Consider the following 23,138-nt stretch of genomic DNA (forward strand, 5'->3'; position numbering starts at 1 on the left):
TTTGTCCACGGTCAGTGCCGCTGCAGAGGCCTCTTTGAAATACTTTTCTGGGGGAGGGAAGTGGCAAGGGCAGGAATGACAGCGAGGTGGTATTTTGCACAAACAAAGTTTCCACGAACGATTGCAGGGTTTCCACAGCATCCCCGTGCTGAGGAGAGGGACCACGCTCTGAGAGCCCTTCATCCTCTCCTCCCGGCTCGGGGAACGGGGTGGAACTTTACACATGGTAAGAGACAGAAAATACTTAAAGGCCAAAACAACCAGGGGGTCTCTGCGCACGCACGCGGGCTGGCAGAGCCTCGCAGGGCGCAGGCAGGCCCGGTGGGGAGGAGCCAGAAGCCCCCTTGACTTGCTAAGAAGAGCCTGGCCACATCAGGCAGGGGCCGGGCTGGTCTGACAGCCACAGGGCATTCCCAGCGAGCAGCCAGCCCCCCTGTCTGGGTGCCAAGCCCACTTCCATCTCACATGAAATACAGCTCCAGAAGTATTTCTCTTGGACACCATGAATAACCCATTGAGATCGACTCTGCCTATACACTGTTGGGCTCCAAGAATAAAGCGTCCTTTTCTTGCGTTGGAGCGGCAGAAAACCCTAAGAAGGAATCTTTATCTGCGCAGGGAGGTAACATTGTCTCCTAGGGGCCTCTTGCTTACCAGAGAGACCCAGCAGCCCTTCACCTGGGCTCCTATGGCACGAGCTCTGGGGCGAGGACGCCTAACAAAGTTTTCTGTGGGAAGGGGTGCGGGGGATGATTTTGCACGTGTGAGCAGATTGTGAAGGCTCTCTCCATGGCAGAAATCTAGGATGTTCTGTAAATGAACATGTAGACAGTAGAAGGTCATGTCTCTAGGAAGCGGTGGTGATGGTGGAATTAGGCGAGGGGAGGCGGGGAGGTTCAGAAACCAAGCACAGCCTTTTCTAGAACAAAGAGAAATGATGAAGGGAACATATGCGCTAAACTGCTGGAGCTTTGGCAGCAGTTAACAGGGCAATTGATGAGAAGACTGAGCTTGTGCTGCTGAAGGCCAAGAGGAAATTCTGAAAGGAGGGAGACAATGGGGGGGCGGGGGACTGGGGGTGGTGTCATGCTTAGTTTGAGGCCAGTGGAGGCCGCCAGATTTATTTGTGCTATCTAAGATAACTCTGGGGGCCAAACCACACGGCTCACGGTCAACAAAGAAGTATTTATGAACGTTTGCAAAATCTCAATTTTGCATCTCTGAAGATGAAGTCTCTAGGTTACTTTAGCAGAAAGGAGACACCATAAATGCATTTCCATCCCGAGTTGATGTCATTCTCACAAAAGGAAATAGAAAAAGGAGGGGAAAATAGAATAAAAAAAAAAAGGAGGGGGTTACATAATGACTACCTCCCTGCCTCTGTGCTTTTTCTCCTTGTTGGCAAAGGCTGCTTAATAAATGGTTTCTGTGAGTGGCAGCAGAGGGCAGGCACTGTATACCAACAGGGCAGGCGAGGAAAGTGCTCTGTTTTTGTACACTTCCCTTTGGTCTGAAACATCCAGAGCTCCCAAGGCTCACGTGGCAAACAGGACAGCGTCCTGACCACTTTGTTACTAAGGACGTCACAGTTCCTACTGGGTTCCCTGCCAAACGGAACGTCCTGAATTTCACGTTGTTGTTGGAATTAAGTTTCAATAATTAAAACTAACCAAGGGACTTCCCTGGAGGTGCAGTGGTTAAGAATCCGCCTGCCAATGCAGGGCACACAGGTTCGAGCCCTGGTCTGGGTAGATCCCACATGCCGTGGAGCAGCTAAGCCCGTGCGCCACAACCACTGAGCCTGCGCTCTAGAGCCCGCGAGCCACAACTACTGAGCCCACGTGCCACAACTACTGAAGCCCGTGCGCCTAGAGCCCGTGCTCCGCAACAAGAGAAGCCACCGCAATAAGAAGCCCGTGCACTGTAAGGAAGAGTAGCCCCTGCTCGCCGCAACTAGAGAAAGCCTGCACACAGCAAGAAAGACCCAATGCAGCCCAAAAATAAATAAGTAAATAAATAAACTTATTTTTTAAAAAAACTAACCAAGAAGACAGGCCACTATGAGTTAGTGAAAATTCTGAATGAACAAAAGTTTAAATCCAGACCCAGTCAATCCACTTTGAGGATTCAAACCTAAGGAAATAGCCCACATTCACCACTGTGTGATAAAAGTAAAAAACTGGAAATTACGTAAGAGTTCAGTAGGGAATGGTTACGTAAATTACATTACATGAGGTCAGTGGAATAATTTGTAACCATTAAAAATGACAGTTATGAAGACTATGTAGCAACACGGAAGAAATGCTTTCAATAGAATGTTCAATTTAAAAAGCAGGATACTAAACTACATATACTTTTATCCCAAATGTGTAAAATTCACAGAAAAAGGGAGGAAGGAGATTTGACAAAACAATAACTGTGGCTACATTAGGATGATTGTTTTCTTTATTTTTTTAAACTTTCTTTAAGATGACTGCTTACCTTTAATTTTAAAATACTTTTGAAAAATTTGGGGGAAAGAAGCATGGTTTTTATGTTTAAATATAATATTTGTAAATATTTCGATGAATAGGACTGAAAGATCTGCTTTAAAAATAAGATAATAACAGTCACCTTCAGCACACATTTTATTATAACCAATGAGCAAGACCTTATCTGGTAAGTAATTAATGAGCAGAAACTCTTAAAGCCAGTCTGTTCATATGCAATGGGAGCCTTAAGCGGTTTACACCTTCTGACTCAGTGCCTATACTCCTAAGATTGAATTCTGAGGAGTATTCAGACAGGGAAACAAAATAATTCAGGGACACAACTATTCATCACAGCATTACACAGTGAAAAAAATCATAAATAGTACAAACTGTCCATGACAGAGGAAAGAAAAAAAAAATCATAGTATCCCCACACGAAAAAACATCATATAGCCATCAGTGATACAGGCAAATGTCCATTGAACGCCACTAGATGACTTAAAGAGGGTAGAAAATCCTATATACAGCACGATTCCAATGATGCTTTAAAGTATACTTCTAAAAATTGTTAGGAAATATACCAAAATATTAGCTGTGGTTAGTTTAAGGAGCATAATTCTTGGAAAAATACAGCAAACTACAAAGCAGAAAAGTCATCCAAAGAAGTCCTTCTTCTCATTAGAAATGTATGTTCTTCTATACTTTTTCCCCTTAAAAAATACTATACACACACATGATATATTTTACAAAAAAAGTTCCTGCTGACTGGAAAAATTGCTTATTTTGGAACTCTTAAAATAATGTAGATATTTAGTTATGGACACATTTTTATTACGTTGATAATAAAAAAGGCTTAAAAATAGCATCATGGTATGATCCCATCTATGTAAACTATGTATTCCTACGTGCATATATAGAAGAACACAGGACACCCATTAACAGTGGTTATCTCCAGAAAGTGGAAGCAGAATTATATGATGATTTAAATTTCTTCATTATGCTATTCTAAGTAATCTCTGGGTGGTAAGATTTCAAGTGTTTATTTTCTTTATGCTTTTCTGAATTTCCCACTATTTCTATATTTGGAGTGCATTCATTTTAAAATCAGGAAAAATGCTATTAAAGAAAAGATTTATTAAAATCCAACTTTTCTTTAACCTACAGCTCACTAGCAGAAAAACCTCCTCCTTTCTGAGAGATCGCAGATCTGCAACCCAAGAGCAGCCCACTGTCCGAGCTTTACCAGGCTCACTGTACGAATGAATCCTCCTGTAATGCACGAACGGCGATGCCTGTCCCTCCCACTCGTTCCCTGGTGGAGCATGTGCCTTGTGTGAGGTGGCGGGCTGAGCCCAGTTACCGTCCACGCACAGGCTCCCTCAGAGCTGGGGAGATGGCATGCAGAAGGCTGCCAGCATCCTTGGGGGTCTCCACCCTGGGAGCCCTGAGGAGCTTCATCAGCTGCTGGTACCTGTGCTGTGCCCTGTCTTCTCCCCCCAGTCTTCTCAGTTGAGACTCTCCCTCTCCCAAGGCTTCAGAAAGACATTCTCAGAGAATCCCCCACCCCTCCATGTTTTCTATGTGAAAAAAGGACCCAATACGGGGGGTAGGGATGAGGTGGAAGGAGAAGAGGACCCAGGCAGTCACACACTGATGGCTAACAACTTATTTCTGATTTTGAAAACCTTTACTGGAAGATGAACTCTCACTATTCATAACTGTATTTACTTCTGTGTAGTTCAAAGGAAACTGTGTTAAACTTCATTTCAAAAACTGTTTCTTTGAAATGTATTAGATTGTGAACACCAACTATTATATTTGGGCATCAGTCTTTAAAAAGTTAACAAGCTAAAATATAAAGATATTTTATTTTTTAAAGAGTCTTACTCTAACAGTACAATCAATTTTTTAAACGGTTGCCTTCTATTGAAGAATGCACAGGATTGTTTTTTGAAAGTAAATGAGTAGTGTTTTCTGCTCCCAAGAACACGCAGACTGGAGCAAGGAGGGTGGGAGGGCTCTGCCATGCATGGGGCTGTGGTCTAGGGTGGAAGGTGCTGGATCCCGACCAGTGACTTCTGAACGGAGAGCTAGCCATGTCGGGGGGCAAAGCTGAGATTGCTCCTGGCAGGAAAGGAAAGGTTCCAGAGGAACTTGAGAAACATTGCGGTGGAGATGACTCAGACAGGAAATGGGACAGATCTGGATTCAAACCCCGTTGTTGATATGAGCTAACACTGAGTAAGGGGCATGTCTCTCCCCCTCTTCAGTCACCTAGGAAATGGTCTCGCTCTCCGAAAGATTGGAGCGTGAAGGAATACACAAGATGCTTTGACACAGGGTAGGGGCTTAAATGTATCACTTGCTCTTTGTTGTGTAGATCCCAGAAGGCCTTCAATTTCCTCTCTTGGAGATGAAAAGGATGGTCAGAGAGAAGATGGGGAGGAGAACAGTGGTAGAAAGTGTATGTTTCGGGACCCTTCACAAATTCTAGAGGAAATGCCTCTTCTCTGTACCTCTCGCCCGCCTCCCCCATCTCTCTTACCTACACACACACTAACGTGATCTGAACCTGGACTAAAAAGCTCTTAGATGAACACAACTGGGCTGCAGAATCCTCACTTCCAGTTCTAGGGTCTCTGAACCCACTCAGCAAAGCTATAAACCGTTGGTTGAACTAGCTATCTGGCTTTTTAAAAGTAACACATTATTTAGGTTGTTGCTTACAAATACCTTTGGTCACTTATACACAGCGGCACAACAGTTTTACTAATATATTCTTCCATTAGCTTCTGGGTTGGACACTTAAAACTACAGTGACCTGTCATCAATCCACCTTTTTGGAACGCTGTCAAATAAGTAAGCTTTAGATCATATTCCTTTGTGTTTTCTGTATAAGAGGATGCGCATTTCAGTCAGAGGCGAAGTGGGAATCTGGACTGCTCAAGAGCAGAACCATCACCACCTTCCCCCTGGGTGTTCCCCAGAAGCAGAGGCCCCACCTGTATTTCTGCTGAAGGATGTCTGTGGGTCAGATGCGCTGTTAGATTTCCATATCTCCTAGCATACCAATCATTCATAGATTTTCATCTAATCTTCCCCATTTCCAACATCATACAGAACAGCATCTACACTACTGCTAAATCATTTAACTGCTCACAGGGAGGGAGTCCTGTGGGTTCAGCTTCCAGAATGAGGCACCTTGCTAGTACATCAGGCATTTGTTGATGCTGGTCTGTATTATTCAAGATGAATACAAACCATTGTTTCTTACCCCTGACACTGCACCATAAATACTGGATGTCTGAGCATCACCTCCTACCTCAGACCAGTGCTGTTGCAGAATTCACAGATGGACGGCTAAACTTGTGGAGACTGAACTATGGCACCCACAGCCACCTCCGAGGCCAAGCCTACAAGACAGTCCTGACCCTAGATCCTCGGCATTAGTTAAACTTGCCACCAAAAATGGGAACTCAGATCATGTCTAACCCCTCCACTAGGAGTCCCCAGATCACAGGATCTTCTCAACCCACTTCTCAGAGTCCATCATCTTCAACTGGGTGTGGAGGGGCTCCACCATGGAGCCATCACCATGGCTCATTTATCCCAACAGAGGGCCTTCTGTTTTGAAACGCAGCTGCCATTTCAGAAGATGGACACTGGCTCATCTTGACCATGTCTGTCTCCAAGCAGACATCTGGGAATCATTTTCCTGAAGGCACTGTAGATGTCTCAACTCGGTCACCTGGAATCAGTGCCGATTTTCTGCACTTCACATGCATTATCTCATCTAAGCTTTACAAGTCAGATGAGGACACAGGCTTGGAAAGGCAAAACCACTTCTATAAATAGGCCACTGAGTCAGCAAATCAGGAATTCAAATCAAGGTCTGGTTGGTTCTAAGACCGATGATATTTTGTTTTTCATTTTGTTTTTAACCTTTTACTTTGAAATAATATCAGACTTACAGAAAACTTGCAAGGATATAGTATAAAGAATTCCTACATGCCCTTCACCCAGCACCCAGATTTCCCAACTGTTAACTTTTTACCGAATAGGCTTCTCCATATCTGTCTGCCTGTCCATAATTCTTTTTTCTGAACTATGTGATAGTAAGTTGCAGCCATAATGTCTCTTTATCCCTATATACTTCAGTGTGTCTTTCCTAAAAATTAAGGGTATTGTTTTACATAATCAGAGTACAATTATCAAAATCAGGAACTTACCATTGATACAACACGGCTATCTAATCCGGGGGTCAGCAAACTTTTTCCGTAAAGGCCAGATAGTAAATATTTTAGTCTTTTGTGAGCCCTATGGTTTCTGTTGCAACCATTCAACCCTGCTGTCTGAGCAAAAAAGCAACTGTAGACAATATGTAAATAAATAAATCTGGCTGCGTTTCAACAAAACTTTATAGACACAGGAATTTGAATTTCATATAATGCTCGTGTCACAATACAGAATTTATTTTAATTAACAGACTTCCTTTTTTGAGTGGCTTTAGGTTTATAGAAAAACTGAGCAGGGAATTCCCTGGCAGTCCAGTGGTTAGGACTCCATGCTTCCACTGCAGGGGGCCATGTTTCGAGTCCTGTCGGGGAACTAAGATCTCGCACGCCGTGCAGCGTGGCCAAAACAAAGAAACAGCCCCCCCAAAAAAACCAGACAAGGAAAACCCGAGCAGAATGTACAGGGTTCCCATATACTCCCTCAACGCCCACCCCATCCCAGCTTCCCTATAATTAACATCTTATATTAGTGTGGTGCGTTTGCTCTAATTGATATAATTGTATATTAATACATTGTTATTAACTAAAGCCCATAGTTTAACAGGACGATTCACTCTTTGTATTGTACAGTTTCATGGGTTTTTTGACAAATGTATAATGACATCTATCCACCACTACAGTATCATATAAAATAGTTTCACTGCCATAAAAAATCCCCTGTGCTCCACCTATTCATCCTTCTTTTCCTTCCCTCACCCCTGGCAGCCACTGATCTTTATACTGTCTCTATGGTTTTGCCTTTCCCAAGATGTCATAGACATTTTACTTTAAAAAATTTTTTTCCAACCATTTAAAAATGTAAAAACAAAATTCTGCGTGCTTAGGTGGTACAAAAACTGGTAGCAGGCCATAGTCTGCCGACGCATGATCTAATCTACGGAATTTGGTCAAGTTTCATCCATTGTCCCAACAAGGCCCTTCACAGTAACACACAATCTGCCTTCTGGTTGAGGATCTAATCCAGGATCATGGGTTGCATTTAGTTGCCATGTCTCCTTAGTCTCTCTAATCTGGTTCTGTCCTTCATTTTGTCTTTCATGACCTAGACATTTATTGAAGAGTGGAGGCAGTTATTTTATGAAATGTCCTTCAATTTATTTATGTATTTATTTATTGTTTAATATTTATGTATTTATTTATTTTGGCTGTGCCGGGTCTTAGTTGCGGTACGTGGAATCTTTTTTTTCAGTTGCAGCATGCGGACTTCTTAGTTGTGGCATGGGGGAATCTAGTTCCCCAACCAGGGATTGAACCCGCGCCCACTGCATTGGGAGCGTGGAGTCTTGGCCACTGGACCACCAGGGAAGTCCCTGTCCTTCAATTTAGATGATCTGAAATCTCATGATTAGACTCAAATTAGCATTTTGGCAGAAACACACATTAGTGAGAGTGTATCCTTCTCAGTGCATGGTATCAGGAAGCACACAGTGTTGCCTTGTCCCAGTATTGGTGAGTTAACTTTGAGCCACTTGGGTAGGGTGGTGTGTGCTAGCTTTTCCACTGTAAAGTTATTGTTTTTCCACTGTAGTTAATTAAGTACTTCTGGGGAGATAGAATACGTATCATGTTCCTCATGAAATTTCATCTACTAGTGTTAGCATCTGTGGAGGATTTTACTTGAATCAATTATTTGTTTGATGGTTGCCGAAGAGTGGTTTTTCTGATTCCATCATTTCTTCCATGTGTACTTGTTGGGATGCTACTATAAGGAAGAGCCTTTTCTTCTCCCCGCACTTACTTTTCTTTCTTCCTTTCTTTACAGCAGAATGGACTTGTGGAGCCTTATTTATCCAAGAGAATATTTAATTTCCTATCATTATTTATTCTGATGCTCATATTATGCCAGATTTGGCAAGGAGAAGCTCCTTCAAGCTGGTGTCTGTCTCCTACTGACAAGTGCCTGTCATCTTTCAGCACTTCCTTACTTTTTTGGCCTAAGAAGAGGTTCCACAACCCTCTTGAACTTCCTCAGAACCAGCCCCTGGAACTGGCCTTTTCTCCAAGGAGCTCTGGTTCCTTTTACTGGAGAATCGTATTTAAAAAGCAAATCTGGGTGTTAGGAAAGAACAATAAAGTATGTGTGTTTCCTTCCTTCTTTCCATCTATCCATCCATCCATCCATCCAACTTAAAAACCATGAATTCGTTGAAAACTCCCAGTTCCAATCCAACAGCACTAGGTCCACTTTATTCTGCCCCTTTTTATATTTGTAACCTCCTTCTCCAATAATGAGGTCTGGCTCTCATTATCTCAAATATATTGACTTATTTGCTCAATACTCTAACATGCAAAAAGTGGTTTCACAATTGCTGACCCACGCTACTGTGAAAAACAAACTTGCTAACTAGGGTTCAATATTTATCTATAGTTTTTTTCTGTCTTTAGCCTAAGGCTATATAGTCAAATATTGTGTTTTAAAGTTTTTAGGGTTTGTTCTTTTTCTCTCTTACCTGAGTGTGGTTATGTTAGTCTCTGAAATAAGGTGAGGTTTAACTGTACTTCCGTATTCCATTATAGGGTCGTGCTCCCCTCCCTCCTTGTTTCTTTATTCTTTAACTTGGTTCCAAGAGTCAAAACTGTACAGAGGGACTTCCCAGTGACAGAGCGGTTAAGAATCCGCCTGCCAGGACTTCCCTGGCAGTCCAGTGGTTAAGTCTTCACCTTCCAATGCAGGCGGTGCAGGTTCAATCCCTGGCCGGTTAGCTAAGATCCCACATGCCTCAAGCCCAAAAAATAAAACAGAAGCAATATTGTAACAAATTCAATGAAGACTTTGAAAATCTTTAAAAGAAAAAGAATCCGCCTGCCAATGCAGGGAACACGGGTTCAATCCCTGGTCCGCAAAGATCCCACATGCCGTGGAACAACTAAGCCTGTGCACCACAACTACTGAGCCTGCACTCTAGAGCCTGTGAGCCACAGTTACTGAGCCCGCGCGCCACAACTACTGAAGCCCGTGTGCCTAGAGCCAGGGCTCCACAACAAGAGAAGCCACCACAATGAGATGACCACGCACCACAACAAAAAGTATCCCTTGCTCGCCGCAGCTAGAGAAAAGCCCACACGCAGCAAGGAAGACCCAACGCAGCCAAAAATAAATTAAATAAATAAATTTAGTAAAAACAAAACTGTACAGAAAAGTAAACTCTGAGAAGTGTCACATTTCCCCCCACTTATCCCTTCTATCTAAGTCTCCCCATCAAACTCTTTTCTATAATTAACAATTGAACTAATCTCACTACTTTCTGGTTTATTCCTCCTGTGTTTCTTTCTGAACAAATGCATAGATACTTGCATATTTTCTCATTTCTCTTGCTTCTTTACAGAAAGTTACCATTTTGTATTCTACTGTCTTTTGGGTTTTTTCATTTAATATAACCTGAAAACACTGTTTAGACATTCATAGAGCTATTCCTTGTTCTTTTCTAAAGCTGCTGCATTGTGTCGCATTGATGGATGGAGCATAGTTTATTCAACCACTCTCCTATGTGCATTTAGGTAGTTTCCAAAAATGACAGTATGTATAATGTATACCCTTGTTCACACGTATTTTTGTACCGTTGGCAATGTATCTTCATGGTAAATTCCTAGAAGTGCGATTCTGGGTCAGAGGATAAGTAACTGTACATTTAACTTCATGAGATACTACCACAGAGCGTGATATCACACTTTTTAGCTTTGCCAATCTGATATGTAAGAGTGGTATTTCACTGTAGTTGTACTCTGCATGTCTCTTGTATGCGCAGTTTTCATTACACACACACACACACACACACACACACACACACATATAGTGAATTACCTGTTCGTGTCTTTTGCCTATTTTTAAGAGTTTCTAATATATTAGGAAATATTAATGCTTTATCTGTGTTATCTTGCCAATATTTTCTCCAAGTTAACTGTCTTTTGACTTTATTGATGGTGGTTTTTGTCATACCACAATTTACTTTTTCTTTTTAAATAGTCAAATGTATCGATTTTTTTCTTTTACTGCCTCTTGTTTTTGTGTCTTCAGAGCCTTTCCCTATACCCAAGTTATGCAGGAACTCATTCACTTATTTCTAGTACTTAAAGGGCTTCACTTTTTAAATTTAGAACTCTGATCCGTTTGGAGCTTATTTTTGTATATGGTGAAAGGTATGGAACTGATGTTATCTTTTTTTCCCAAATGTCTCTCAAACTGTCCCAGGACCCTTTGTTAAAAATTATACCTTTGCCCTAGGAACTTGAGATGCCACCTTCATTATATACTAAATTTCTGTATGTACTTGGGTCTATTTCTGTACTTCCTATTCCTTTCTGCTGCTCTCTCCATTTATTCATGTGCCAGTAAAGCACCATTTTAATTACAGAGGCTTTGTAGTGTGTTTAAAATCTATCAAGCCTAGGGCCCTCTCATGGCTTTTCTTTTTCATTGTTTCCTGGATATATATTTTTTTCATTGTTTTCTTGCATATATATGTATTTTTCAAATGAATTTTAGCATCTACTTGTCTGCCTGCACTTAAAAGAAACAAACCAAAAAAAAAACCAAAAACAAAAAGCATTTTTAGTAAAAGTGCATAATTTATAAATTATCTTGGAGAGAACTGACATCTTTGTGGTGTTCAGTTGTCCTATCTATGAGCAAGGAGTGTCTTACATTTGTTCAAGTATACTTTTTTCTGAAAAGTTATGAAAATTTATACTCAGAGTAAGACGAAATGGGGTCCTTACTTTTATAAGAATGGAAATAGAGTTGACCAAAACTTTAAAAAATTAAATACCACCACACTTGTCCCAAAGTTTATTACCTCTGCCTTGCATGTCTGAAGAGGTATTTCCCCTGCTCTATACACATTCAGTTTCAAATATGCTGGTCGCTCCTAACCAATTTTCCATAAAATATCAATACTATAATAAGCAGTTTCCCTACCTACAGAGCCACGTGGCTGCTGAAACATCTGGGCAGACAGAGCATTGTGAAGGCAATGAATTTCTTCCTCTAGAAAGGGAAGCTCCACCCTGCCACTTACGGGCCCTGTTTTTCCACCCCAATACCATTGCCATTTCAAGGGTAATTATGAGGAAAAATTCCCTACCCCTACCAGCTGGCCCCCAAACCATTGCTTCTTTCACCACCTTGCTGCCCTAGATATCAGCCTTCCTCTTTCCCTCTCAGGCTCAGACCTCTCTCCAGTGGCTTCCCTGCGCCCCGCCCGGCACAGATCAAGCAACATGCCAGAGCTTGCTCTACCAGGAAGCTTAGCACCAGCTGAAATCTTCACTCAGTGGGACAAGGGGCCTCTTTCTTTAATGCGGGGCTTTGCTCCATGACATGCTGGGTTTACGGCCCTCATGAACTAAACCTGTTCAGAATCCAATTCTAGAACAGATTTTCGTTCAGATGGTTATTTTCCAATCCTCCCTCCCCAATCCCATTTTCTGCCCAACTCTGTTGACCCCCTGAGGCCGGCTTCTGGTTGGGCTCCCTGCTAGCAGAACATTTTATACCCAGCTCCCTTACTGAATTCCACTATTGTTTCAGTTAGTTTTATCTTTGATTCTCTAAGATTTCCCAGGTGTGCCATCATATCAACCGCAAATAGAGATAGTTTTACTTCTTTTTCAATTTGCATGCCTCTAATTGACTTTTTATCTATCTGAATGGGCTAACAGTTCTAGGATGATGTTAAACAGAAGCTGAGTATCCTGCCCTTGCTCCCAGCCCTCGGAAAATGCTCTTAGGATTTCCCCAATTAAGTAGGACACTAGCTCTGGGTCTCAGAGAATCACTCTCTCTTTCCCAACATTGGGCCTTGTTTTCTGCTCTCACAGATCCTCCACGGGGCTCTGGGAAATACTATTTCCTCCCTTGCCCCTTCAGACCCAGGGGTGGCAAAGGATTCCCTCTGTGGCCAGTCTCTGGAGACACCCCACACGTAGGGTTCTGTCGCCCTGCCCTCGCCTCCATAAGCTTTCCCTTCACCTCCGTTGGATGACCTCAGGTACCCACCATGTGCCCAGTGCCGTGGAAGTACAGTATTCTCAACCCTATTTCAACAGGACACTTGTGAGTGGAGAGGAGAATGAGCACAAAGGAAAAGGCAGCTTTTCCTGGGGTTTCCTGAAACATTTCTCTCCTCGTAGCTTTGTCTTCGTCCTGCCTCTTTAAAAAGAAAGTGCTTCCCATTTGTTAATTTTTGAGAGTTTTTACTGCCCTTTTATTTTGCTGGATGTTTTAGAATCAATCTTCTTTATATGTTTATATATTCTTTTCTATTTAAACTTTTTTTTTTTTTTAATCTAAAAAACATAGGACCATACCGCTGAAGGTGTCAGGAAACATGCTCAAATAAGGACGGGCTGCAAAGCCTGCTCTGCCAACAAAATGCCAGTAAAATCTGAAACCCAGGCTCAGACCCACTGGTAATGTTCCAAAATTTAAAACTTAAAGAACTTCTTTATTCCAGTAAATGAGCTTCCCTGTGAATACCGTCAAAATCCTGTGCTTTAATGAGTGAGGGAATATCAGAGGAAGGGGTGGAGAAGGAAAGAATTTGGACGAGTATGAAATTTAATTTAAAAACTATTATGAGAAGTTTAATTTCCCCCTCCCCCAAGTAAATACATAAATCTTTCCCATGCTTTTTGTTTCATTTTCCTTCAAAAAAACCCAAGTGTTTTAAGGTATCCTGAACCATTGGAAACAAGGACAGAGTAAGTCCAGGGGGGTGGAGTTTTTAATAATAAATATATATATTTACTGTAATATACATATACATTTCCTATTAATTAAAATGCCATGTTAGATATATGGGAGATATATGCACAGAAATCTTAAGTAAAGGTGCATTCTCACTGAAGGTTTGATCAAGCCGGGGGAAAGGACAGTACGGATAATCAGCAAGCACCTAAGTCGTAAGGACAGTAAGAGGTGTCAGGGTTAAGGGGGAAACAGCACACTTCATGCAGGGAAGAGTGGCGGGGGAGGGGGAGAGGTCAAGGCAGAGCAAACCCGAATCACATTTAAAGATGTGAACACGTGTGGAAAATAAGCTCGCCTTGGTTTGCCTAGGGCACTGTCACTTCCACTCCAAGTCCTGGTGTAGCTCAGCTTTGGATGCTCTTCTAAGAGCATCCCCCAGGGCCAGGGGGGATGAGGCACCACTCTAATCTCAACAGGAAATTGGCAATTAAGTGTGTATCTTTGGGAAAGTCCTGGGCCATTCCAACTCCAGCACAGCCACCATTCAGCAGGCACTTGGTCTCACCAGACTGAGGGACTGCTGGAGCAGGGATCCTCTGCCACAGCAGGGGGTCAGAGAAAACCCAATGGAGATGCTTTGCTGGGGGTCACCTACCTATGCCAAGGCCGCATCTCTTCGTAGATAAAACTGGATTCTACCCCTTAAACTCACAGGGCCTCGTGAGGAAGAAACAGGTCGCCCTGCACGGGCACCCTGAGCAGAGTGCCTGGCACACTGCCGGCGTCTAGTTAACTGACCCGGTGGAAGGGATGGATGGCTCCTGGGCGGTATCTCCTCTAGGACGGGAGGCAACTCCGGCACTCCAGATTAACACAGGGCACACTTCACCCTAGCTGGAGATGCTCTATCACAAGGACATTCCGGAAAAAGAGGAACCATCTTGTGTCTGTCTCCATTCTACCTCCCGTGACCGTAAGGAAGATTAAAAGACCTGTGAAAACACCTGATAAAGCTATCAAGTGCTGAGTAATGCTGGTGGTTGTTATTGTCTCCTGGCTGATAAAGATCCGGACCACCTGTGCTGATGACCAGGCGAGAAGATGCCTCTGCTATTGGCCCATCAACCAAATGGCTGTCAGGGCTTCTGATGCAATGTAGCGGCCTCGTGCTTGTTTCTTTTACTTGTTATTTCTCGGGTTGGCTGGAGTTTGGTCATAGGTTTACTTTCTGTTCCCATTCTGCTGGATTCACTCAACTCCCTCTAGTAAACATTTGGTGACCATTCCCCATAAAACCATGGCATATCCTAGAGATAGCAGTTTGTGTTCCAGAAGCTGTACTGTGAACGCATCCCCCTTGCACCCATACTAAATGCCCCGTGGAGCGCCCAGCAGAACGCCTCTGAGGAACACACGCAGCCAGCAAATCTGAGGGGCACAGCTGATCACCCACCATACCCGTGTGCTGGGTCCATGATGCAGCTGGGCCGGGCATGCGCATGCACAGAGCAAAGCAGCGCAGTACAGGGGACCAGAGTGAATTCTCCGGCGGAACGTGGGTACTGACACACCTTTCGACCCACTGCTCGCGCTGTCGCAGTGAATGACCCTCAGCAAGCCAAGAACAGTGAACAGAACTTAACATTCTAATGAAATCGCGATTGCTGGCTGTGCTTTCACAAAGTGAAACTACCTGGAACTTCTCTTACCGCTTTTTACAATAAGCATTAAAATGCAAACGCAAAGAGGAAGATGAAAGTTCCTCCTGCAGACCCTGTCTGTAATGAGGCAGAGGAAGACTTGAGGGCGGGGTCTGGAAGAGAGGTTTATGCACTGCGATACAGCCGGAGATCATTATAGAAAATGAGTGTGTTATTAAAGGTATCCTGAAGTTATAAAAACTCAGAGGATTTTTAGTTAGGATGAATAAGTTCTTTCGTAAAGATGAAGAATTCATAATACCCTGGAGCAAGGGGGAGCTCCGAGTGCAGTCACCCCATTTCCTATAGCCTGGGGTGCAGTCATACGCAGGAGTTCTTTAATCGCTAGTAGTTGGATTTTGTTGTTTTCGTAGGGCACTGTGTGTGTGTGTGTGTGTGTGTGTGTGTGTGTGTGTGTGTAAGACGAGGAATATGTTCTTTGATTAAGAAAGTTCTAGTGGGTATGAGAAAGTCCCTCCAGTTAGCAAATGAGTGCACTGATTATCCTATTAGAAAAAGGCAACAAAATAAACCATCTCCTACAGCCACACAAGCCACCTGACATAATTTGTTTACGCTTCTTAAACAGTATAGACCACCCCCTCAATTAGCTGTCACAAAGAGAATGAAATCTTTGAGTCTGACAACTGTAGTCTGGTGTGGTGGGAAAAAAGTTCTCTAATGCAGTTCTACTTTTTTCAAATGCATTCAATTAATTAAAGTATGCTAAAGAATGACTTTGGGCTTGAACTACTAAAGTAATTTAAATATTTTGCCTATAATTTTGCTTGTGCCCATCAACAAAGGAAATTCCAATTTTATCTCTGTTCAGATAATCATAAATTCTACATTCAAGGAGGTTAAACTGTTTTCCTTTACCATGGTTAGAAGTATGTAGGATATTTAATTTATGAGAGCAATAATCATACTATATAGGTAGTTTGAAAACCAGAAATGAAAACTTTAATCATTCATCCTAACAACTATTATCACTTTTCCATATTTTCTACTCCCTTCTCAGATGTACGTTGTTTTGTTTATTTTTTTGCAGTACGTGGGCCTCTCACTGCTGTGGCCTCTCCCGTTGCGGAGCACAGGCTCCGGACGCGCAGGCTCAGCGTCCATGGCTCACGGGCCCAGCTGCTCCACTGCATGTGGGACCTCCCCGGACCAGGGCACGAACCTGCGTCCCCTGGACTCTCCACCACTGCGCCACCAGGGAAGCCCTAAATGTACGTTTTAAAAGGCTTTAATCTACTAACTATAATTTATTTTAACCTGCTTTTTTAATTGATCTGGCCATTTCTCTATATTGTTAGTCTTTCTGTTGATGGATAGTATTCCAAGTGATTGTATACAACGTATTTAATTATAAATCTTCCAGAGTATAGATTTTCCCATATATCTGATTATTTCTAAGGGTAGGTTACTGGAAGTAGGATTGTTGGGTCAAAGGATATGAACTTATGATTCCTGATAACTACTTCCAAATTGCTTTTCAAAAGGGTTTTCCAGTTTACACTCCCACCAAGATTTAAACAAGGTGTAGGACTATCTGTATCTGTTTTATTATATCCTTCCCCGTCTTGGAGATCATTTAAAAACATGTTTTTGGGGGCTTCCCTGGTGGCACAGTGGTTAAAGATTCTGCCTGCCAATGCAAGGGTCACAGGTTCGAGCCCTGGTCCGGGAAGATCCCACATGCCTCGGAGCAACTAAGCCCGCGAGCCACAACTACTGAAGCCCGCACGCCTAGAGCTCGTGCTGTGCACAAGAGAAGCCACCGCAATGAGAAGCCCACGTACTGCAAAAAAGAGTAGCCCCCGCTTGCCACAACTAGAGAAAGCCCGTGCGCAGCAACAAAGACCCAATGCAGCCATAAACAAACAAACCAACAAATAAAATAAAATGCAGTTAAAATAACATTTTTGGTTTGGATTTTGGCTAATTTAGTGGGTGAAAATGATGCTCAATGAATTGTGAATTCATTCATCATTGTCCTATGATATCCTCTTGGCTCCTATATTCTGAGTAAAGACAAAAATAATCACAGGGCTTCCCTGGTGGCGCAGTGGTTGGGAGTCCACCTGCCGATGCAGGGGACACGGGTTCGTGCCCCAGTCCGGGAGGATCCCACGTGCCGCGGAGCGGCTGGGCCTGTGAGCCATGGCCTCTGAGCCTGCGCGTCCGGAGCCTGTGCTCCGCAACAGGAGAGGCCACAACAGTGAGAGGCCCGCGTACCGCAAAAAAAAAAAAAAAAAATCACAAAGACGTATTGTGTGTTTGGCTGCTTTTCTCCGAGTCTTATGTTTCTGTTCATCCACGGAGAAAGATCCAGAAGGCAGCAGGAATGCTCCAATCTGGTCTGTCAAGACTCAGACAAGCAAGGGGGGCTGTCTGCCCTGGAAGGAGGGTCAGGCGACGCTATATAACCCTTCTGGCAAACCATCAATTCAGTCTGCCTGCAGAGCCCTTGAGTTTCCAGAAGCACGAGATGGCAAATTCTGGTGTTCTCTCCATTAAAAAAAAAATCATGGAGTCAGCAGAATTTTAAGTCATTCCGTTTACCACCACTGCCTATCTGTGTTGATCTGGCACTGGTGTGGCTTCTGATTTTTTTAAAGGAAAGAATTCAGGTGTTGGATAATGTGCTTTGTAAACAGAATAAAATGAAGTAATAAATTAAGGTGTGCCTTAGTTTGAGCTTGCTTATATTTACAGTGGGTTCAACATAACTTATCGAAAATCTTCTGGAACATGAATCATAATAGAAAAGATTTCACATTGGGAAAAAAGCAAGGTATGGGCTTGTCCAAAACAAAATCCATACACACCTTGCTGCGCCTTGGGTAACCCTAAAAAACACTTTTGATTATAAAAACTTCCAAACATACTTACAGCCGGCAAGGACGGAGTAAGGAGCCCACACTCTGCGCTATCAGCGTCAGCAGTGGATTAAGCCCTTTAATTTTTACAAACGGGAATGCCACTCCCACTGTTCACCCCGTTCTCCTTGCCAGGGGTCCAGGCTTCCCAGCAGCCAGTGACTCTCAGCGAGGCAGCTTTTAGCCTCTGCAAGAAGCAGCACGTTCAACTGCCAAATTCCTGCTGGGTCGGCCAAGAGGTAGGAACCAGAAATGAGAAAACATGAAGGATTTGTTTTCTAAAAGCAATACATCAAACATAAAAAGAGCGCCTTTGTATGAATTTTCAGTACGGGGAGCCACAGAGGAGAAAATCATTCTCCCTCACGGGAGGAAGCAGCTTGACCTCACCTGTGACTTTGCTCTTACAGTGTGGATTTTTCTCACCCCATTAAATGTAACCTATTCTACGTGGGTTTGTACCATATGAAACAAATAGAGAGTGACGGGGAAAACACCAATGGGCAGGCTGGGGCTGAGCCCAGCACCAGCGCCCTGGAAAGCGGGGCCCTCACTGTGCCACATAAGCAGGGGGCCACAGGGCCATGCGGAATGTGTCTGTTTCAGAGGGGCCTGTTTGCTAGAAGCACGAGGATTATGTTTCGTGGCTTTAGAAACCTTGTGGGGAGGCCCCCCCCAAAACAATCTTTGCAAAGGGAAGAGGAAAAGGGAAAGAAAAGAGGGGGAAAGATAAGAAAAAAGAAAACCCAGGTTAGAATGCGGTGTCCTCTCACCACTTACAAAGGGCCAGTTAGGATGGATGGAGGAACAGGATATCTATGTAACCTCAAAGTATGTTCCCACAAATTCCCTATTGATTACTAGAGGGAGGACTTCCCTGGTGGTGTAGTGGTTAAGAATCCGCCTGCCCATGCAGGGGACACGGGTTCGAGCCCCGGTCCGGGAAGATCCCACATGCCGCGGAGCAACTAAGCCCGTGTGCCACGGCTACTGAGCCTGCGCTCTAGAACTCGTGTGTCACAACCACTGAGCCCGTGTGCCAAACTACTGAAGCCTGCACGCCTAGAGCCCGTGCTCCACAAAAAAAGAAGCCACCGCAGTGAGAAGCCCGCGCACCGCAACGAAGAGTAGCCCCTGCTGGCCGCAGCTAGAGAAAGCCTGCACGTGGCAACGAAGACCCAACACAGCCAAAGAAAAAAAGAAGCATCCCTCTAGTTATCTTAAAAAAGAAAGAAAGAAAGGGCCGGTTAGTATGGATGGAGCAGGTTTCTGCTGTGACCCCCGGAGGAAAAGCAGCAAGATAACACCAGTGTCCAGTAAGGCACGGGCCAGCCATGGAAAGGAGTGCGCGCCTTAAAACCCAGGGGGCAGATGTGCTACCTGTCGTCAAGGCACTCAGGACACTGCTGCATAGAACAGGAAAAGACAATCTCAGTACCAGGTCCCTAAATCCCTATCCCATTAACCAGGTGCCAGTAGTGAAACCTATAAAAGGATCCCGGTTAAATCACCTGGCAGCCACTCTGAAGGCTGCCGGTGCCAGTCCCTGGGGACAGGCAGCCTTTTCTTCTGTTACACAGCAGGAGAACGAGCGCAGTTTGGGACCAGCTGCCACCCGCTCACAAACTGCTCATTGTAGTAGGGTCTGAGCAGAAGTACCAGGTGGAACCACAGGAAATCGCAGACATTCCACTGTTTTAGACCTGCAAAAATGGCACCTTCCTGTGATCCCAGCGAAGGAGGAGGAGAATCATCACCAGCTGATTTCATTAGGTCAGCCCAGGTGAGCTCCTCCTGCTTTTGATTTTACTCAAGCCTCAGGACAGTGCTCCAAGGTGGAGAACAGCACGACCCCATTTGCAGATGAGGCAACTGAAGTTACTCATCCAGAGTCACACAGCTAGTAAGAGGCTTGTCTGGTACCCACAACAAACAACTGCTCCCGAATAGTGAAACCAACAGCCAATGTCTCATCTCAAAACCACAGAGCTATGAAGACCCGCGGTGCCTCTTGGAACTGCAGCCATGGGCAGGAAAAGGAAGATGGCAGAAGTGCTCTGGGAAGAGAAGCCTTCTCACAATGACTCAGACTGAAAATCCTATCTACACCCTAACTATAATGGTTATCCTTTTATTTCCCGTGCAGTCACATGCTGAACGACCTTGTAGTAACTGCATCTAAGACTATCCAGAACCTGTCTGCTTACCAATACTGGAAGAGGAGGGAAATGTGAAGTAATTCCTCTTCATTCCATCACTATTGAACTTTGCACTCACATATCTTTGAAGAAATATTCACAGTCGAACTTGAATCCCTAATATATTTTTACCTCTAATTAAATGACCTGTTCACAGGCTCAGTTGGTTTCTACAAAGAGAACCCTTGACTTTATTTGGGTAAATAAAAAGTTAAAAGTGTTGAGATCTTTAAATTGCCCTTTTCACCTAATTAAAAGCTATTGCACAGCAAAGGAAAACTATCAGCAAAAGAAAAACACAACCTACTGAATGGGAGAAAATATTTGCAAGTGGTATGACGGATAAGGGGGTAATATCCAAAATATATAAACAGCTCATACAACTCAGCATCAACAATGTATCCTTTCTAACGTTCCATTCACTTCTGGACGTTACCTTAGGAACAATTACCTTCTCTACGGCCGCTGCTTCTCACAAGCTGTAAGAACATCCAGAGGCTTACGCCCATCAGAGGGCTCACAAAAACGCAGTAACAGGGTGCACCCTCACTAGTGCAACAGTTTTACTCTGAGAAGCAAAAATGCTGAATAAGCAAATAGGTAGGTTATTATTTCTATATTGAAACAGATACACACCAGAATTATGGAGTAGAAATCATGGCAAATTTGCAAAAATGTTAAAGATTAATTGGACTCCAAAGAAATATGCCCGTACTGAGAAAAGATACTGCTAGAACAAGATGGTCAGTTTCTCTCCTGTGTCCAACGTTTCCAGCCAAGAACCATGGGCAATTCCTTAACTTCACTGAGCCTCAGGTGCTTCGGCTATGAAATGGGGCTCATTGCTGCCTCATGCATAGGGTTGTTACGAGCGTCCACTAAGTTAGGATCTACATGGACAGCTGCCTAGAAGCCCACGACACCCTGCTATAAAAAGCAGCATGCTTCTCCACAGACATATTTTCAGACTCACCCTGGAGTCTGAGCTTCTGCTGAGGATGAGCTGGCGATGCAAACTCGGCCACACACCCCGGACTCCCTGGAGCAAGTTTCCCCAAGGGGTGATCTCCTTAAGCTCCTTGGATCGCATCATCCAGGAGACATATAATTCAGTGAACACGTGCCATGTGCCAGGCCCTCGTCTGGGCTCTAGGGTTGTTACAGGGAAAATGCTCTGTCTTTGCTCCCAGGGAGCCTTCTGGGGTGGGGCAGCAGGGCACGGGGGCAAATTAACGGGTAAGTACAGAAACTGGCAATGTGGCAAAAACAAAATGAAACAGAGTAACAGGGAAAGGAAGGGACATGGATGGGGTGTTGGTTTTGTGCTGAATGGTCAAGGAAGACCCCTCTGGTCATACGTTTGATCAGAGAGCAGAAGGAAGTAAGAGAGTATGCCACGGAGGTATCTAAGAGAGGAGTGTTCCAGGCAGGGGGGACAGAAAGGCCAAAGGTGCAGAGTGGGTTTGAGGAAAAACAGAGTGACCAAGGTGGCTAGGTACATTGCGGGGAGGGGGGGTTTGGGGGAGGAGGGTGAACAGGAATGTGAGCTGGAGGCAGATTTAAGGCTTTGTAGGTCTGGATTCTGGATTTTATACTGAATAAAAGAAGCGATTCTGAGGCATCCTAAGCAGAGGGATGATACGACCTGACTTGGCATTTTTAAAGGTGGTTCACATGGTGTTATATGGAAAACAGCCTGGGGGCAGTGGTCGGGCGAAACCAGCTAGGAGGCCCTGCAATGATGCAGACGAGACTCCATGGTGCATGCACTGCGGGGGGCAGTGAGGGGGCAGTGTCAGAAGCTGGAGGAGTGCATGCAGTCTAGATATTCTGAAAGTGGAACCAACAGGGTTCAATGATGGATTGGGTTCTTGAAAGAAAGACAGGGGTCAAGGATGAGAAGATTTCTGGCCTGCACAACTAGAAAAAAAGAAATGTGCCATTTGCTGAAAGGAGGAAGCCAGGATCTGAACCGGTGGAGGGAGGAATCAGGTGCTGGGTTTGGATGTGGCGAGTGTGAGCTGCCTACCGGACAGCCCAGTGAATTGAAACAATAGTCTGGAGTTTAAGAGGAAGGTCTGGGCGAGGTCCTCATTTGGAAACCATTATCATGGAGATGGTACTTAGAGCCATGGAAGGTCAGCTGGGGAAAGAGTCAGTCTAGGGAAGGGAAGACATCCAATTAAATTGACTTTGCTTCTCTGGCAAAGGCATCAGGTTAAGGATTTAGAGACCCCTGATTTCTTTTTGAAGAGCACAAAGCATGGTGACCGTGGCATGTCATCACACGTGAGCTGCAAACAGGGGAAAAAAGATAGAATGCATCTCCTCCTATGCTAAGAGGCATGGACGGTGCTCAATGACAAACATCTGTATGCTGGTGAGCAGAGCGGGGCTGAAGGGACAAGGGAACACAGGGTTCCCCTCCTGAGCAGCTGATACCTTCAAACACACTTTTAACATATTCAAAATGGGAGTAAATGGTGACAATATGCATCTTCTAAAGTACTGACAACCTTTGACACAAACTACTGAAGTCGATTTCAGTTTCTATACCACACACATTCCCAAGCATACTGCAGGTACTTTCTAAACACCTGATGAATGAATGATATGTATATTTCTAACTGAAACTGGAAAATTTGGGACCATGACTCCTTTACAGCTCAATAAATATCCAAAATTACTATTTCATGAGACACAGATATCCCAAGTGGTTCCACCCCCTCCTTTCACAGAATGAGATGTGCTGCCTGGGGTAGTAATAACTTGTGAGTGAGCTCTGGTTCCCTTCTGGAAGAAATGAGGGCATGGCACTTGCCATTCATTTCTCCCCCAGTGCCTGGGATAATGCCCTGTGCAGAGCAAATACCTAATAAATCTAAATGAATGTCGAATGAA

At 44.0% G+C, this 23,138-nt stretch overlaps 1 protein-coding gene across 1 annotated transcript in view; it reads right to left on the reverse strand.

Moving 5' to 3' along the window:
• HLCS (holocarboxylase synthetase) overlaps positions 1-23,138 on the reverse strand; it is a 198,131-nt gene that overhangs the window by 15,224 nt on the left and 159,769 nt on the right. The gene's annotated exons all lie outside the window — the stretch shown is intronic.

Source organism: Neophocaena asiaeorientalis, unplaced genomic scaffold (assembly GCF_003031525.2).
Source record: "Neophocaena asiaeorientalis asiaeorientalis breed wild unplaced genomic scaffold, Neophocaena_asiaeorientalis_V1.1 scaffold45, whole genome shotgun sequence".
Taxonomy (NCBI): domain Eukaryota; kingdom Metazoa; phylum Chordata; class Mammalia; order Artiodactyla; family Phocoenidae; genus Neophocaena; species Neophocaena asiaeorientalis.